An 18204-nucleotide genomic window follows, 5' to 3' on the forward strand; every position below is an offset into this window, starting at 1 on the left:
GGTGCAGGCAGGAGCTCCTCCCTGCCCCCCCCCCCCGCCCCCCGTGTGCGCTGCACTCTTATCCTAAATGAATGAACTGGCAGTTCCGAACGGCGGTGCAATTGGCAGTTATTGCTGGCAGTTTATCAGTATTAACTGATTAGACCCGGATGATGGATCCCCTGTCACTACGCCAGCCGCCCCACGTCCTGGCCACTGCACCCTCTACCGCCCCCAGGCAGTGCAGCCAGACTGGGCGCCTTGGAGGCACCCTGGCCCTGCCTCTGCCTCCCACCCGCCCCAGTCCTTCTTTCCCAAGCTCCCCACTCCAGACACACCCCTCCCCCCAAAAGAGACAGATTTAAATAAATAAAACAAAATTCAAATGAGGACACTAAATCTCCCCGGCGTTTAATTGATGATCATTATGCTTGGGAACCTAAACTCTTTTAATTTCACTGCGGTGCAGGGAGATGAATTATAGAATTACAGTCACCAATTATCAATCACGCCTTTGCTCCCAGTCTCCGCTGCCCAGCGCTCGCCTCCCTCTCCTAGGCCAGGGGTTGAAGAAGCGGGATGATAACCTTGGAAGCAGGAGCTTCCCAGGGGAGACTGGGTGAATTCAGGGGGGTGCCCCCAGGGGTCTCTGTTTCTCTCTGGCTGCCATCACTCTGTTTCTAGCAAGCCACCTTTCCACTGACATTTTTTTTTTAAGCAGCAGAGAAAAGAAAACCTTTTTCATTTAGACCTTGGCGTTTAATTCATTTTGTACAGGGTAAGATGTGCTAGTAGCTTCCGCCCCACACTGGCCAGGATTCCAGCAGCAACTTCTGCCCCAACCCAAGCAGCTGCTGCCAGGCCCCCCTTATCAGGAGGCTGCCTGCTGAAGGAGGGCTGAAGGGTCCAAGGCAGGCCTGAGAACGTGGCCCCACTGCGCCCCACTGCGCCCCACGGCACCCCACTGCCTGAGCTGAGGAGCTGGGGCTCCCCCACCAGGGCCTGATCCACTGTCTCACTGGTCTGTCCTTCTTCACATGAAAATAATAATAATAACTTGAATAATAATTTCCACCAACGCTGTGAATGATTTGCATTTGTATAGAGCTCTGCAATTTACAAAATACTTTCATGTGCATTATCTCATTTGATCCTCCCAATAATCCTGAGAGAGGTGGTAGAGCAGGTATTTTTGTTATTCAAATGTTTATTCATTCATTCCTCTAACATTTATTGAGTTTCTACTTTGTGCCAGCCCCAGGAGATACAGAGTCAAGAAAAAAGGAGTCCTCCTTCTTCACGGAATTCACAGTCTGCTGGGGAGACCTGCTCAGGAAGCAGAAAATTAAAAAGCCTAAGGGACCTCGTGTGCCACTTCCTGGGAGGAACAGGGGGCACAGAGAGGCTGAGCCACCCGACTACAGCTGAGTGACAGAGCTGGGATCAGGCCCAAACCCACCGCACTGGCCCGCTGGGCTCCACGGATGTGCCCCCGCCCCCGCCCCCACACACAAATTATTACGTTGTCATCATTGTCTTCACCTGACCTATTTTTTTAAGTGTCCATAAGAATTTATTTCAAGCCTTGGGTCCCCAAAATGATCTCCATTGGTAAAAGTCGGAGGTTAGGAGCAAAAAGGTGGGAGCCTCTGACACCAAACTCTCAAGGTCAAGAGCACTGCCCCTCTGTGACCCTGTTCCTCCCAGAGGGCTGTGTGAGTGGACGCAGAGGCCTGGTCCTCTCTGGGCACCTGGCACCTGGGGGTCCTTCCTGTGAGATGCTGTGTGGAAGCTTCTGGTCAAGTTCTTATGGTTGATTGATGGGTGAACTGACTGGTTGGTGGTTCATAATACCCTGTTTCCTTCCAAAAAGGATCTGAGATGGAACAAGACAAGGCATCCTCTCCTGCAGGGGTGCAAGGAAGAGGCTTGGCTTGCCCACCAGTCATTGTTCTATTCACTTAACAGTCCCAGCCCTGGTGTTAGTCTATGGTGGAGGTCCAGTGCTCACAGCTCCTCAGTCTCCCCAGGCCCTCTGATTGCAGGGTGGAGAGAGGCAGAATTAACCTTGGCCAGTGCTTGCCTCAGCCCTACCTCCAAAGAGGTGGGGCCCTCAGGTTCCCTGTGCTAGTGACTGAGGCAAGAGGCCACTCTCGCAGAGCCAGGCCAGCGGCTTTGCCTCTTTGCAGAGCTGAGTATCTCCAAGAAGAGGTCCTGTAGGGATCACAGCCTGGGTCAGAGCCCAGCAGTCTGCTGGCCAGAGCCAGGACAGCTCTATCCTGTCCCCAGCTGGCTTCCCTGGGCTCTGGGCCACTGGCCTCCAGCCCTGGGCCAGGCACCCAGCCATGCCAGGGAGCCAAGCTGTGCTGGCACGGAGCAGCCTGTGCCATCCTCCCAGGCCTGGGAGGGCTGAGATGGAGGCAGGGCACTGTAGAAGTGATGTCTCCATCCTCAGGTGGTCCCAAGGACTGCCTTCCAAGCCACACGCACTCCAGGGCCCCTGCTCCACCAACAGGGAAAGCTCGCTTTCATCTCCGGCAGCTCCTGCCCTCCCGCCCACGGCACCCCATTTCGTTCCCAAGTCTAACTGCATTCGAGCCCTGCCTCTGAGCTTCATCCCCGCCTGCCTTTTGCTCTGTTGGCCTAGGCCAGTGGTCGGCAAACTCATTAGTCAACAGAGCCAAATATCAACAGTACAATGATTAAAATTTCTTTTGAGGGCCAAATTTTTTAAACTTAAACTTCTTCTAATGCCACTTCTTCGAAATAGACTCGCCCAGGCCGTGGTATTTTGTGGACGAGCCACACTCAAGGGGCCGAAGAGCCGCAAGTGGCTCGCGAGCCGCCGTTTGCAGACCACAGGCCTACGCACATCTCTCCAACCTGCAAAACCTCAACTACCACCTCCTCTGGGAAGCCGTGCTGGCTGCCCCCCACCAGCACACCAGTTCCCTCCGCTCCTCCAGCCTCTCGGGCCTGGCACAGGCCCTTCGCCCTTCTCACCCTGTGTTAGGCAGTCAGTCTGTCCCTCTCGCTGCTCCTTCTCTGGGCTCTGAGCACTTTTGAGGCTGGCTTGTTTCCGTGGCTCCTGTGTCCTGGTGCCAGGCTGAGCACGAACCACCAGCTGTGAAACTGAGTGTGAGCCCTGTGCCAGGGTGCCCAGCTCAGCCAGTGTGCCCGACTTCCTCCGTGTTAGCGCCGCAAGTCCTCTGCCCTCGGAAATCCCGGGGTCCCTGGCTGGCTGGCCGGCGGCTCTTCTCTGAGCCTCTCGCTGGGGACTGAAGGTCACAGTCCTCAAATAGTGTGGGACCTGCTCTCAGGGCTGGTCACCATGCCATGAGTCTGCAGGGAGCGGGGCTCAGCTCGCTGTCCAGCTTACAGGAGTGGTTTTGACCAGACTGGTGGAGGGATTTGGAGAGTTCCAGAATGCATTCAGAGGACTGGGGCTTTCCAGAGCGGGCCCGCTGTGGAGGTTGTCTAGGATGAGGAAACTGAGGCCTGGAGAAATGGAAGGCCTGTCCAGGATGACCTGGGAGACTGAGACATTGTGGGGTGACATGGGGACACGCGGGGAGTCCTAGACCATGACACGGGCTGCCCTGCTGAGCCACGCTTCTGCCCTGAGACCCAGGGCATGCCCGCAGACCTGCCCCGCCGCCTCCTCCAGGCAGGGGGAGAAACGCGAGTGCTTCCTGAGCCCCAGGCTCTGGGCACAGCTTACACTCGCTTTATTTAACCCTCCCAACGAGCCTGTCAGTTACAGACAGAACTGATGCCTGGAGACCTCAAACAATGTGTCTGCTGTCATCCAGCTCACGGTGCTGCTGGCTTCTAACCCGCAGCCTCTGGCTCCGGAGCCCAAGACCTTCCATCGAGCCGAGCCTGCGGCCCGGGCCCCTCCAGGCCCGGCTCCCTCTGGCTGTCCGGGCAGATGCCAGGTGCGCCCTGCCGCGGAGTCAGGCGCTCAGCGCAGGGAAGGAAGGAGACAGAGCTGCAGGCTGAGGGCACCACTCGAGGGAAGAGCGGCCAGCAGGGTGGGGCGGGCCCTGTGGGCACCCTCCTCTGAGCCAGGCTCAGGGCCAGGACACAGGGGGGTGACAGTGTCACCGTGGAAGCTGCCTTGTTCAGATGACAGGCAGAGAAATGTCGAGGGAGGAAAGCAGAACAGAAAGAAGCAAAGGAGGAGTGGCACAGCCTTCAGGGAGGGCACATGGAGTCCAGAAGGGGCATAGGTCCTGATCGCCCCGGGCGTGAGCTTCCAGCCACCTGCTGATTTCCTCCATCAACACCCCTTCAGCTGCTCTGGGGGCCTGCTCCCCAGGGTGCCCCACCCACTCAGGAGGAGCAGGGGCCCGCCCTCCTTCCAGACCTCTATCCTCTAGCCTGCCCGGCAAGCAGCAAAGAATGAGCATTTGCTCCTAGCAGAGCCCATAGAATGGCCTCACCCCAGGTCCGCCTGGCCCTGGCACTGGTCAGAGGCTCCCCCCGCACCAGCAGCCTGCCTCTGGAGCCTGCCCAGCCCAGCCCGGCGGGCCCACTGCTTGGCTTTGCCCTGACTCCTGAATGCAGGGTGGTGGCAGTGGCTCAGCAAGGACAGGCCTGCCCGGCCCTCTGGGCCCCCCTCTCCTTGTGAGCCAGCTTCAAAGGTGGCAGAGGGGCTCAAGCCCCAGGAGCACCAGGCCAGCCCACCTGTCTTGCCCACCCCCACTTCTCCCGCCCTGTCTTCCTGGCCCAGACCCCCTATCTTCATTGCAGCCTCAAATAGCTGTGTTTCTAAAATGCAAAGTGCAGTTTCTCTCCTAATTACAAAAATAACAGCTGACAGACACATCCCAGAGCCCCTCCCCTCCACCCCAGCCCCCCCCCCGCCCCCGCCCGCGCTAACAGCCCCTTAGCACAGATCCCTCTCTTCGCTGCCCTCGCCATATATTTCATGGAATGGCCTCAAAGTGCTCTGCGGCTCCTCTCCCTCCCGCCTCCCTCCTCCTTTTCAAGGCGAAGGCTTTGTGAAAGCTGAGCGGGAAAATAAAGCCTTTTACTAAAATGTCACTCTGGGTGGGGGGCGGGGGGGGGGCGGGTTCTAATAGGCCATCGAAGGCTTGCTTTTTTTTTTAAGTGTGATAAATTTGGCCTGTCTTAAAAAGACAGCTCAGTGTTGCTTATCAACCGTGATTTGACCAGATAGCCGTTTCAAAAAACAGACACTGGTCCTTTTATAATAAATGAAAGCAATAAAACCAAGAGCTGGGCCAGAACCGTAATTAAGAATTGGGAGTTGAAAGCAGTGGGTGTGCCAGTGGAGGGCAGAGTCAGGCTCTGGGCAGGAGGAGTGGGCTGGACCGCTAGCATCCTGGGGGGCAGCACCCCATCCACAGGGGAGGCGACCGTTTTGTTCCCCAGGGGGAGGTGGCCCTGTGTTCCGCTCCCTCCTTCTTTCCCCCTCCTTTTGGGAGAGCTCCTGCCTTGGACAGATGGGCCGGGGGTGGCAGGACGGTCATGGAGAGGCTCATCACCCACCGCCAATGCCCCGCAAACGCCTCTTTGAAATTCAGCTGGAAACGCCCTCCGAGCCTGTCCGTGCACAATAAACACCCGGACTCGCTCTCCTAAAGAGCTGTCTGTCTACCACAGTCTCCATCTCAAGAGGCTGTTCTGCATCCCTTTTGGCTTTATTAAAACTGATTTTCTATTTGCACTATAAAAACGGATCTGATTAAATTTCCATTTTCCCCAAAGAGAAGGCTCTCTCTCCTCTCTCTCTCTCTCTCTCTCTCTCTCTCTCTCTCTCTGTATCTATCTATCTATCCCCTCTCTCTCCTTGCTTTCCTATCTTTGTCCCCTCCCACTCTCCTTCTCCACTCCTTTCTCTTTCCCCAAAAAAAGGATTCTTAATTATTCTCCCTCCTCATCCCTCTGTTATCCTCCCCCTCCAAGGTTCCCATCACAGTTGCCATGGGGATGGCCATGGATGGTGCTCCCTGGGACGGCAGCAGGAGGGACTCCACTCTGGGACGTTGAAGAGAGGAGCTGGGCGGGCGGCTGGGAGGGTCATCTGTGAAACCCCAGCCATCTCCCAACCACACCTTAGAGGAGTCTGCTACTCAGGGAAGCCCCTGTGCCTGGAGGGTCTCCAGGGCTGCCTACCTGCTCTGTGTGCTGTGGTTCTGACAAAGCCAAGGTTCCAGGTTCGATCCTCGCCGTGGCCACTTAGTCCTTCATTGTGTTCAGGGCCTGCTATAAGCCTGTCACACGCCCACACTGGTATGACGAAGGCCCCTGGAGGGTGGGCCCAGAAGAGGAGAGGTGCCTGCCACTTACATTAGCTGTCTTAGCAAACACAACACTTCTCCTTCTGCACTTTTACTTATCTCTCCTTGACAATAGAGACCTCATGTCGGTGTGACAATGACAGCTAGCACTCATTAAAGGCTCGCTATGGCGTGCCCTGCTCTTCATCATCCTTACACCCGCGCTACGAGGGCGACGCCGGCTCAGTGATGGGCTCCTGGGAAGAGGCGACCGGGCGCGCCCGCTCAGAGCCTATGCGTGGGCCACTCCACACCCTGCCTCTCCAGAAGAGAGGACCCTGGTTAGAGACAAGCCCCAAGTGCCCAGGGGTTCGGCAGAGAAAGGCTCAGGCAGCAGATCTGCGGGCGAGAGGGTGGGCTGCCGCCCTGCCAAGGCCACCTCCCTTCAGTTTCCTGGCTCAAGGGGTGCCGCTGCCTCCAGGCCCCAAAGTGCCAGCCGACGCTTGGACCCACTCCCTCCCCGTGGCACAGTGGAGGCAGCCTGGCCTTTTCAACAAATGTAAATAATGAGAGCTAATATCAATGGCAGATACCACGTGACTTCCCTCTGCGTCCCAGCACCTGTGTGTGCATCATCACCAACTCACTAGTGAAGGAAGGGAGGGAGGGAGGGAGGGAGGGAGGGAGGGAGGGAGGAAGGAAGGAAGGAAGGAAGGAAGGAAGGAAGGAAGGAAGGAAGGAAGGAATGGAGTGCTTGCTTGCTTACTAGACAAAATCCTAAGAGACACATTTCCTACCCAGCTGGGCTGTTCGTTCCAGTCTGCGAGGGCCCCGGGCCCCTGGACAGGGAGAAGGGCAGACACTGACGTGCATACAAAGAGAGCCCTTCCTCAGCATGTGAGGCCTACTTCCCCACACTCATTAAAGGCTCGCTATGGAGCTGCCCAGTGCACCTTCAAGAGTTCACACACGTTTGTAACAGTTTACACATGGTCACCTGGATCTGAGCCAAGAGATCCAGGCCGCCAAGTCCCCCCATGACAGGCTCAGCTCCCCTCTCTACACCTTGACCAATCACTCTGGGCCCAGTGGTTGCCCACGAACCTTGAGCCAGGCCCAGGAAGCCATTAGGATGCCCACCGAGGCCCTGCCCTGCAATCCAGCAAAGGAGGTGCGTTAAGCTCTAGATACCTATCCTCCGGCCGCCCGGGGAGCTGCAGAGGAGCCACGGCCAGCAGAGAGGAGGGCTGCGGGCAGGGGAAGAGAGCCGTCTGCCAGAGGAAGAGGCTTGTGCACCCTGATCTTAAAGGATGGTTCTCATCTTGACGCTGAGGAACATAGAGAAGGCCCGTCTAAGTGAAGGAACGGCCGAGTGATCTACGGACGAAGAAAGCCCCAGGAGCTTCGAGCTGTCCTGCTTCCTGGGCAGAGTGTGCCAAGGAGGGTCCGCAGGAAAGAGAGCCAAAGGTGGGTGGGGCCAGAGCGCTGGGCTGTGATGGAGCAAGAGGAGCCCTCAGAGCAAGTGCCTTTCTCCTTCTCCCCCACCCCAGTCCAGATCCTCGTGGCCTGCCACGTGCACTGGAAACCCACGCCCGCCAGGGAGCCTCGGCCCCTGCAGAAGGCTCCTCCTCCAGCTGCTCTGCCCTCACAGTCACAGCCACGCTAAAGGGAAGCCTCCGTCAGAGCTGCTCCGTCACTGGCATGCCCGCGCTCCCTGGCACCTGTGCTGCTCCCTGGCACCTGTGCTGCTCCCTGGCCCCTGTGCTGCTCCCTGGCACCTGTGCTGCTCCCTGGCACCTGTGCTGCTCCGTGGCACCTGTGCTGCTCCCTGGCCCCTGTGCTGTTCCCCTGGCCCCTATGCTGCTCCCCTGGCACCTGTGCTGCTCCGTGGCCCCTGTGCTGCTCCGTGGCCCCTGTGCTGCTCCCTGGCCCCTGTGCTGCTCCCTGGCACCTGTGCTGCTCCCTGGCACCTGTGCTGCTCCCCTAGCACCTGTGCTGCTCCCTGGCACCTGTGCTGCTCCGTGGCACCTGTGCTGCTCCGTGGCACCTGTGCTGCTCCCTGGCCCCTGTGCTGCTCCCCTGGCCCCTATGCTGCTCCCCTGGCACCTGTGCTGCTCCCTGGCACCTGTGCTGCTCCCTGGCACCTGTGCTGCTCCCCTAGCACCTGTGCTGCTCCCTGGCACCTGTGCTGCTCCGTGGCACCTGTGCTGCTCCGTGGCACCTGTGCTGCTCCCTGGCCCCTGTGCTGCTCCCCTGGCCCCTATGCTGCTCCCCTGGCACCTGTGCTGCTCCGTGGCCCCTGTGCTGCTCCGTGGCCCCTGTGCTGCTCCCTGGCCCCTGTGCTGCTCCCTGGCACCTGTGCTGCTCCCTGGCACCTGTGCTGCTCCCTGGCACCTGTGCTGCTCCGTGGCACCTGTGCTGCTCCCTGGCACCTGTGCTGCTCCGTGGCACCTGTGCTGCTCCCCTGGCTCCTGTGCTGCTCCGTGGCACCTGTGCTGCTCCGTGGCACCTGTGCTGCTCCCCTGGCACCTGTGCTGCTCCCTGGCACCTGTGCTGCTCCCCTGGCCCCTGTGCTGCTCCGTGGCACCTGTGCTGCTCCCTGGCACCTGTGCTGCTCCGTGGCACCTGTGCTGCTCCGTGGCAGTGCCCTCCCTCCCACCAGCCCGGCTTCCATTGCTCTGTAATCCTGCTCATCCTCAGGGGCAGCTAAGCCTTCCCTTCTCAGGAAGCCCTCCATCTCCCCGGCCACTCCCCTCTGCCCGCAGCCTCCCTCGGTCCCCTTCACCTTCGCCTCCTGTCACCGCACAGACCTCTGCTCACTTACCTCCTCACCACGCAGGGGCTGCTTCCTTATCTCTCCACGTACTGCCACGGGCACCGTGTGTGGCCCATTTTGGGTCCTTGATGAAAACAGCATTTGTTAAATGAGCAAATGAATGAACAAGTAACACTGCCCCGCGAATAACCTGCACCATCGCTGTGGTTTGCCGCTTACCTTCTGGTGGACTCATCCTTCCTCCAGTTTGCAGGCTCCCTAAGCGCTGGGGTCCTGCCTTCAGACCCTCAGCATTTCTCCCAGGAGAGCGGGAAGGTGAGGGTTGGGTGGCGGAGGCACACCTGCAGAGCAGGAGGCCGGGACCCACATTTTTTCCAAAAAATAATAAATACGTACATAGATACATACATACATACATGCGTAAGTAAGGATTATTTGCTTTGAACCAAATTCTGTGCTTAAAGTCTCAAGAAACTTCCCAGGAGCAGCAAAGCCCTGTCTCGGCGTCCATGGGACAGGCAGCCCCAGTCGGAAGCCTGTGGGAGAGGGGACCCCTGGTACCTAAGCCCGAGAGGCAGGCGGTGCAGCTGCTTGGTTTATTCCCAGCTCCGGTGCCGGCAGATAATAGCTGCTCAGTACACACTCGCTGAAATAAATAGGATCATACGCAGAAAGGCACCTTGAAAGCTGTAAATACCACATAAAGGTTTCTTTTGATAACTGTCTGGATATAGGAGACTAAGCAAAAAAAGAATGCGTTTTTTAAAAGGAGTGCTGGGAGCTCAGGGTTCAGAAGCACTGGGTTCGAGGGAAGATGCTGCGTGTGACTTGAGACATTTCGTGGTGGAGCACGAGACTGAAGGAGAGATGTCCCACCGCTGCTGGGTTTATGAGACTCAGGACTGGAAATGAACACTTGTGCATCTTGGAGAAAGAAAGAGTAGCTGCAAAAGGAGCTCCTACAGGAAGTCCATCTGGCCGCAGGGAAAGGAGGCGCTGGACGGGCCGGGGAAGGAAGTGAACCAGTGGAGACAGAGAAGGGAGGTAGGAGTCAACCAGAGACAGTATGGATAGGAGGACAAAGAGAAGGAGCAAAATCGTACTCACCTTTGGGGACTCTTGCCCTCTTTTCTGACAGCTTACATCTCTGCTTCCTCTCAGGACCAGCGCAAGCAGTTCCAGCAGGTCCGGGCCTCCTGCTCTGCAGGCCCCTCTGCCACACAGCCACGCCTCCCCACTCTCCCTCTCCACACACAGCCAGGCCATCTGTGGGGCCGCACGGGCCTAGCATAGCACAGGCTTTTTGCAAGGCTTCCCTCCCTAAGCACCCCGTCCCTCGCTCTCGCAGATTACAGACGAGGCCCAGAGAGGGAATGCGAACCTGGAATCACACAGCTGGAGGGCAGAGCGGGACTAGATGCCAGTGTGCCCCAGGCCCGCCCACCCTCCTGGATCTCCACCACAGTGTTACCCGCAGAGGAAGCAGAGGCTCGGGGAGGGGTGGGGGGAACATAGCCCACCCAAGACTCACAGCTGGCCGGGATCCAGAGACTGGGTTTTCTGTCCACACTTGCCCCACTGCCTGGACAGGAACAAGTTGCCTGTCCACCTCCCAGATCTCCAGGCCTCGGTGACTCAGTGCTCCCAGAGCAAGCAGACATGACCTCGCTGGCAGAGACCTGCAGGGCAGAGAGCTAGGGCTCAAAACCTGAGCGCTCCCTTCAGCTGTGCCCCCCTGGACTCAGACCAGTTCCCTGAGGTTGGGGCGCCTTTAAGGGCAAAGCACTTTTATTTCCTGAGCAGCCGCTGCTGACCTCCCTGCATCCACACCTAAAATCTGGGTCATTCTAAAGGCACAATTACACAGTCTTCACCATCCCGGAGCTGCTGCTGCTTAGAAACCCCTGGCCCTCCTTGTCCTCAAGCTGCCAATTTCCTCATCAGTCTTTTATTTGTCTGTTTTGCTCATTTTTTTAAGCGGGTGGCAATTGCTATTTAAATTGTTTTGTAAAGTGTCTTTGCATTTACAATGCCGGCTGTCAGCAGCGCCACAATAGGAAATGAGATTTGGCATCAAAGGCAAAGATGCTACTAAAATACATTTTAATAAATATGTAAATCAATTAATCAATCAGCCATCCAGGGAAGGAGCTTCGGGAACACAGACAGGCTGGCTGAGAGGGAAGCGTTCGAGGCATGTGGTCCAACGTGATGGAGGAACTCAGTGGGCATCAAACACAAGCGTTAAGGGCACATCTGGTCCTGGAGCCCTGGCCTGGGCTTCCACCTTCCAGCTCTGCATCAGCGGCCTCCACGCGCTCTTGCCCCTGCAGCCCCAGCCAGGAGAGGGGACAGGGCCCATCAAGGTACAAAGTCTGCTCCAGGGGTGAGAGTGGAAACCCCACAGCACCCCCAGGACCTCTCCCCTGATGCTGTGTCCTAAGAAGTCAGAGATTAGGAAGTGCTTGCGAGGGGTACTAGATGTCTATACGTTGGACCAGCCTGGAGGAGGAGCATCGATGACCGGCAGGGAGAAATGACAGCTGTTCTCTCTTGTCCTGAGTTGGCAGCAAAGGAGCGAAGGAACGGAGCCTGAGCTGCCACAGGCAGCTGGAGTAGCTGGGGAGAGGGAGCTGCTCGCGGGGGGCGGGAGCTGACCAGAAGAAAATATGACTCAGGACAGTACTGAAGGGCCAGAGAAGAGTCCTACCCATGACGAGCTTTTAAAGCAGAAGGCCAAATGCACATGGTGGCTGATGAGCAAGCGGGGTCTGTCTGGTGGCAAAGGGCTCACTACAGGGACCCGCGCCTTGTACCAAGCTGTGTTAAAAGTGGCATCAAGCTGGCCGATCGAATCTGCGCTGGCATGCAGCTCTAAGCCTGGGCTGGACACACTAACACCAGAGCCCCTCCGAGCCATGGTGCATGGTTTGCTAAAGAGGCTGCTCAGAGCTATGGTAAGGGCGTCAGTGTGGCCGCTGGTAAGTCACTTATACGCACAGTTGAGCAAGATGAGCTCTAAGCTCAAAACTCTGCCTGGCTTTCCTCACCACTGTGCGCGTGGACCCAGTGTCTTCTCATTAAAGCAACCAGCACCCTGTGGCCGTCAGCAAAGGTTGGCCTGACCCTGACAGGGAAGGGACTGACCCCTGGAAGTGTGAAGACCAGGTGGACACACCTGAGGGACCTAAACACCCCCCCAACCTCCCAGAGACCAGGATATGAACAGAGTGATGGACACCAGCCTCAGCTCCTCCCCACCCCTTCCTCTGCATCTGCTCCCCTCCCCAGCCCCACCGCCTCCCTGGGAGAGCTAAGCCCTCTGATTGAAGACCTGTCTGACTCCCAAATTACCTCGTTTTTTAAACTGCTGCCACCTGGCTGCACTGGCGCCCTCGCGGGTGTTCCCGTGAGCACACAGAAATGCATGCCTTTAGGCGCCTCTGTATACGTTGCTTCGTGCCTATGACTGTGTGGGCCTCTGCTGCCCAGTGAGTTCACATTCAGCTGGGTATGTGTGTTTCTCACATACGTGTAGGCATGTGTGTGTCAGCAGATCTGAATGTGTGCACTGGGCCCCGCTTTGAAACACCCCTGCGGCCAACCAGTTGCATCCAGCAGAGGCTGGAGCTCAGGCCTGAGGCAGGAGTTGCTCTCCTTGCTCCCTGCTCTGGGGGAGCCCTTTCCCAGCACCGCCCTTGCTCATGTGCCCCTCTGCCGGAGGGCGACTCCTCCGACCCAGTGACTCCACTTCTGCTCATCCTTACAGGCAGCGGCAGGAACCTGCCCCCCTCCCCACACCAGGCCCAGTGGGCGGATCTGCCCTTGCCCTCCCCTCCCGTGGTCAGCACCATCCTAGTCACTGTGGAGATGCCAGCAGGGGTGCCCACGGAGTGGCCGGCTGGCTCTCGGGTTGCCTTGCACGAGCTGGTTGAGGGGAGTGGCTCCCGCGGTTGCAGAAGCTACAATGCCGGGCGCTGGAATTCGGTCCCTCGAGCAGCTGGCACCCACGTTTCGATTGTTTGGCAAAGTTGCTCTCAAGTTCTCTCCATGAAACAGCAGAACAGCAGCTCCTGCCTCCTCTCCTGGAGCACAGCCCTGGAGCACCCGCATGGCCAGCCCAGCATGTAGTAAGCGTGTAGTAAGTATGCAGTAAGCATGCCCTCTTATTCTGAGGTTCCAGGGCAGATTACTTCCTAGCCCCTCCCAGTGCTCAGTCCCCCAGAGGGAGCCTTCCCATGCAAACCCACCATGGGAGCCACACCCCCGCCACCACCTGTGTGGGGCTCGCATCCTCTGGCTCTTACACATGCTCCTGCCCTAAGCACCCCAAGGCCATCCCAACCAGGGACAGCCCTATGTCCCCGCCGCTGAAATGGTTCCAACGGCCAGTCCTAACCTGCTTGTCTTGCCGCACCTGTTTCTTCCCACAGAAAGCACAGTACCGGCTCTAGCCCGGCGCTCCCCTGGCACCCTCACCTCCTGCCCGATGCGGGTGCTTCCCCCTGTGGCCGTGCAACAAGGCACAGAGAAATGCCACAAGCTATCTTTTCAGTGACCATCATCTCCTGATCTGCTGGCCTCGTCACACCTAAATAACAACAAAACCTACATTTTAAGGCAAAGCATACCTCTCCCTGGGATCCGGAAAGACGGGGTCACATGGGCCCTTTATATGTTAATGCTCTGCCCACAAGTACAACAGTCGCTGGGATTTGCCTTTTACTCAAAGGTCATCTTTGTGCCCCTGGGCACACAGCACAGTGCCTGGCACACAGAGTGAGTGCCAACCTAGGAGCATCCTCACGGGGAGGCAGCGTGAGGGCCCGTTCAGAACTGATGCTGACATTCAAAACCGGATGGGGCCATTCCCTACCGGGGACCACTCGCCCTCCTCGCCCCTCAGACTGCTCTCCAACAGACACATTGACCCCAAGTCCTGGATAAAAGATGCAAAAGTCATAGCCACGTCTGCTTGTGTGTGGATTTATTTGCGATGATGTCTTTTACTTTTGTTCCCCAGCACCTAGCGCATAGGAGGTACTCGGTGATGTTTATGAATGAAACGAGTGCTCTGAAGTTTTGTGCGTGCACGTACACTGTATCTTCCAAAACACGTTGGGAGCATCTCAGTGGAAGAGTACAGTACCATCTGCGTTGTTGGGGTGCTCCCCCTACCCAGCCCCAGCTCGCTGCTAGCGGGGCGCTCAGAGGGCCCGTGTGGCCATACATGATGACTGTCCAACTGTCCAGCTATCTGGTCTCCCCATGGCCCCAAACACACTGTTCCCCTAGCTCCTCATGGCTCCCTCTTCCCAGCCCTGAGGGTAATGCTATTTCTGGGGAGACTTCTGAAGCACCAACTTTATTAAGATTGATTTGGCCTGTCGCCATTCTGACAGGTCCAAAAGCAAACACGGCAGGGCCATGGGGGAGATTTGGTCATAATTACCATCTTTAATTACTGCTAAAACATCAATTGCTCTTGTTCAATTAGCAGTGCGGTTTCAGGCATGGCAAACTTCGCAACACAAAATAAGCTGAAAATTGATTTCTGAACACTTAATGCGGATCTGAAATTGCAAACCTGATAAGGTTGTCATAGAAGAGCCAGCGTGGCTGAGGAGCAACTTTGCAGGGCTGTAATTGCCTTGGTAGGAAGATTAATAACTTGTATACTTACATCTTGTTCATCAAGTAGGAGACACTCGTGGGGGGAGCCCAGAGCCGTGAGGGGGTGTGAGGCACGAAGGCAGAGGGAGGGTGTTAACAAGGACAAGGACAATTAGGCAAGGGAGAGCAGCAGCCTGCACCCAATGGCCCGTGAACAAGGACAGGGCCCTCTGGGATGGCACGAGGGAGGGGCTGGCTGCCTGGGCTGGCTGCCAGAGAGCCAACCTCTGCAGAGCGGGCAGGTGGGAAAGATGCCCAGGCTCCAGCCACCTCCACCTCACCTCCACTTTTCCTCCAAGCCCTGGTGAAGGACCCTCAAGGTCAAACTCTTTAAAAGCACATTGGCCCCTGGCAGAGCTTCCTCTAGTCAGGCCCCCTGGCAAGGAAAAGAGTTGACTGTGATGGGCCAGAGAGGCAGCAGGGGGCACAGGCTGTGCGGCCTGTGCTGCTCTCACTCTCTTACTTGGATGCCAGGGTCTTCCTGCCGTGGGCTGAGTGGATTTCTGGGTGCATGTCACAGAACGGTGGGCAGGGGCATTTTATGAACTACCAGATCTCCACAGAGTGTGCAATTGCTATTATTATTGTTATTATTATTATTATTACTATTATTATTATTGCTATTATTATTCTGGGCCTGTGGTGGTTAATGTAGGGGCACAGTAAAAAAATATGAACAGGCAAAAAAATATATGAACACCTTTGGAAAAGCCCCCCTCTCTCTGAGCCCTGTCATTTAAGCTGAGGGGCAGGAAGAAAATATTCCCTTGTCAGCTTATAAACATCTACTGAGCACTGGTGTTTACCAGAAACTGGGCAAAGCACTAGATAGATCAATCGATGGATTAATGCATGTGTGTGTGTGTGTGTGTGTGTGTGTGTGTGTGTGTATATATATGTATATATATATATATACATATATATATATATATATATATATATATATATATATATATTGATGGAGAGAGAGAAGGAGAGAGAGAGAAAAATTGTCACATTTAATTTAGTCCTCTCACAGCACTAAGGAGTTGGTATGTACATTCTCTGGATGAGAAAAACAGCAAGATTAAGTAACTTACCTGAGTCACACACCTACTAAGCGTGGAGCTGGGGTTCTCTCTGAGGTGAGGGATAATACTCTGCAGCTCTGGTCTCTGGCCCTTTAAACCTGCTTGGTGCCTTCCACTGGACTGTGCTGGCCCAGGGCAGACACAATTGGGACCAGAAATGTCCTTGTCCAACCTATAGAAATGGAGACAGACACCCACCCAACCTGCCATGCCCCGCACAGGCCAACAGGTTCTGAGCATAGGACCTCAGGAAACTGGCTAATGCCAGCTTGGCTGGAGCCAGCCTAACCAGGCGCTCTCCTTCATGTCCTGGGTCCAGCCCATGGCCCCTGGGTCCAAGATTCAGCTCAGGTCAACAAAAGTGTATTGAGAACCTTCTTGCCCATCCTAAGCCAGAGACAGAGAGAAGGCCCTCCAGACACACCCTCTCTGGTGGGGGGAGGTGACAAGGGGCGGTCATCATTGTGAGCCACACAAACAGGTGAGTGAGGGGCTGCGGCCCAGGAGAGTGAGCAGTGGGAAAGGGTGTCCAGGACACAGAGGTGTGAAGGGCATGGTCTGCTCAGGGGCCCAGAGATGTTATGGGTTTCGGCACCAAATGTAAGGTTCAAGGTGCAGGAAACGGGAGTCGGAGACCAAGGCATGTTAAAAGAGGAAGTTTATTCTGCACTAACGAGTGAGATAGAAAAACCAGGATTAGAGGAGAAGGAGGAGGAAAAGGGCCCGCCTGGCTGTCTCATAGACTGGGGAGACAGCAACACGTGCAGAGGTGGACACGCCTTTTGAGGGGAGGAACAAGAAGGGATGGGGCCCAGGGCAGAACAGGAAAGGGCATGGCCCAGGGCACTTGGCACTCGCTCATTGGTGGTTCAATGTCTCGGGGATGTCCCGGCGGCAGATGCAGGTTATGTCATACTCCGCCCACCAGTTGGGGGAAGGGAGGATCTATTATTCCAGGCTTTTGGTGATATTAAAAAGAAATTGAGAGTCCGGGCAAGGTCAGGGGGTGAAGGTCCATTTTCCGTAGCTATTTCCTGCTGATAGGGGGCGTTGTCAGGGGCGTCTATCCAGTTTCTCAAGGATTCTGGTGACATAGGTGTCTCTAGGATCTGAATTCAAGGCCAGATAGATCTCTCCCACCTTCTGGTTGGTGAACGCCTGCATTCTGATCTGCAAAAAACTAGTGAAACAGCGCATGAGACAGGGGCCAAAGAGCAAAATTAAAGGAATAGATACCAGTGGGCCTAATGATGGGAGGATCCATGGGGTAAGTGAGCGAAAAACAGGGAGTGTTTTCCATGCTGGATGAGGGGTGCAGCAGCATGATTTCCCCAAGGGACTGGTTGGTGAAGTCTCGAGAGCGATCCTGTTGAGTCACTTGGGAGGTAAAAGCTGGTTCTGAGGCTGCCACAGCGTCACTTGTCTGGTTTTGCTGCTTTCCCGGGCCTGGAGCCGAAATACAACCTGGGGGTAAGGTTTTTGAGGAGGACTGAGTCCCCCAGCTGGAGGGCTGGTCCTTGGGAGTCTTGGTTGGCTGGTTCTGGCCTGGGCAGAAACCTGTCAGCGTGTTCCCGGAACAGTTGCCTGAGTAAGGGCAGGTATGGAAGATAAGTAGCCAGGAGAGGAGGGTCAGTAGGGAGATGATGGTTGAGCAAGAAGGGTCTCCCATATAGGAGTTCAAAAGGGCGTAAGAAGGTGGGGCTCCTTGGTGTAGCCCCAATTCTGGTCAGGGCCATGGGCAGGAGGTACGGCCAGGAGCTGCGAATTTCTAGAGAGAGAGTTTAGTTAGATGGTCTTTAAGGAGGCCGTAGATCCTCTCGATCTTACCCGATGATTGTGGGCAGTAGGGTATGTGTAGTTTAGTTAAGTCAGGACTAGAGAGAGGAAGATCTGAGAGTCCCGCCCGAGGTTGAGTGAGGGCTTCGACGTCCTCGGTGCAGGAGTGCATTGCCACAGGTCGGGTGGAGGCAGAGGGAAGGAGAGTGGCCGGGTTCAGGGCTGGGGACTGGGTCAGGGAGATGTCAGGACTCTTGAGGAACAGGAGATGGAGTTCCTGCATGTGAGAGGGGGCAAGGAGAGATAAGGATCGGTGGGACAGAAGATCCTGTAGCCTATGGGTGGAGAAGACCTGTAAGGGTTGTTGGAGGCAGATCTTCTGGGCCTCCTTGGTGAGAGCGGCGGCTGCAGCCAGAGCCCGGAGGCAGGGCTGCCATCCCCGAACCGTGGGATCAAGCTGTCTAGACAGGTAGGCTACGGGGGTGAAGGCTGGCCATAGGGGCTGGGTGAGGACCCCCATAGCTATTACCTGTCTTTCATCAGTAAATAGTTGGAAAGGCTTAGAGATATCCGGGAGAGAGAGGGGGAGAGGCCAGAAGGGCATCCTGGAGCTTAGAAAATGCCTGGTGAACGAGGGAGGGTGAGGAGAGGGGGCCTATTGGTGTTTCTGTAGCGGCCTGAT

The sequence above is a fragment of the Cnephaeus nilssonii genome (assembly GCF_951640355.1).
Source record: "Cnephaeus nilssonii genome assembly, chromosome: 13".
In the NCBI taxonomy this organism is placed as follows: Eukaryota; Metazoa; Chordata; class Mammalia; order Chiroptera; family Vespertilionidae; genus Cnephaeus; species Cnephaeus nilssonii.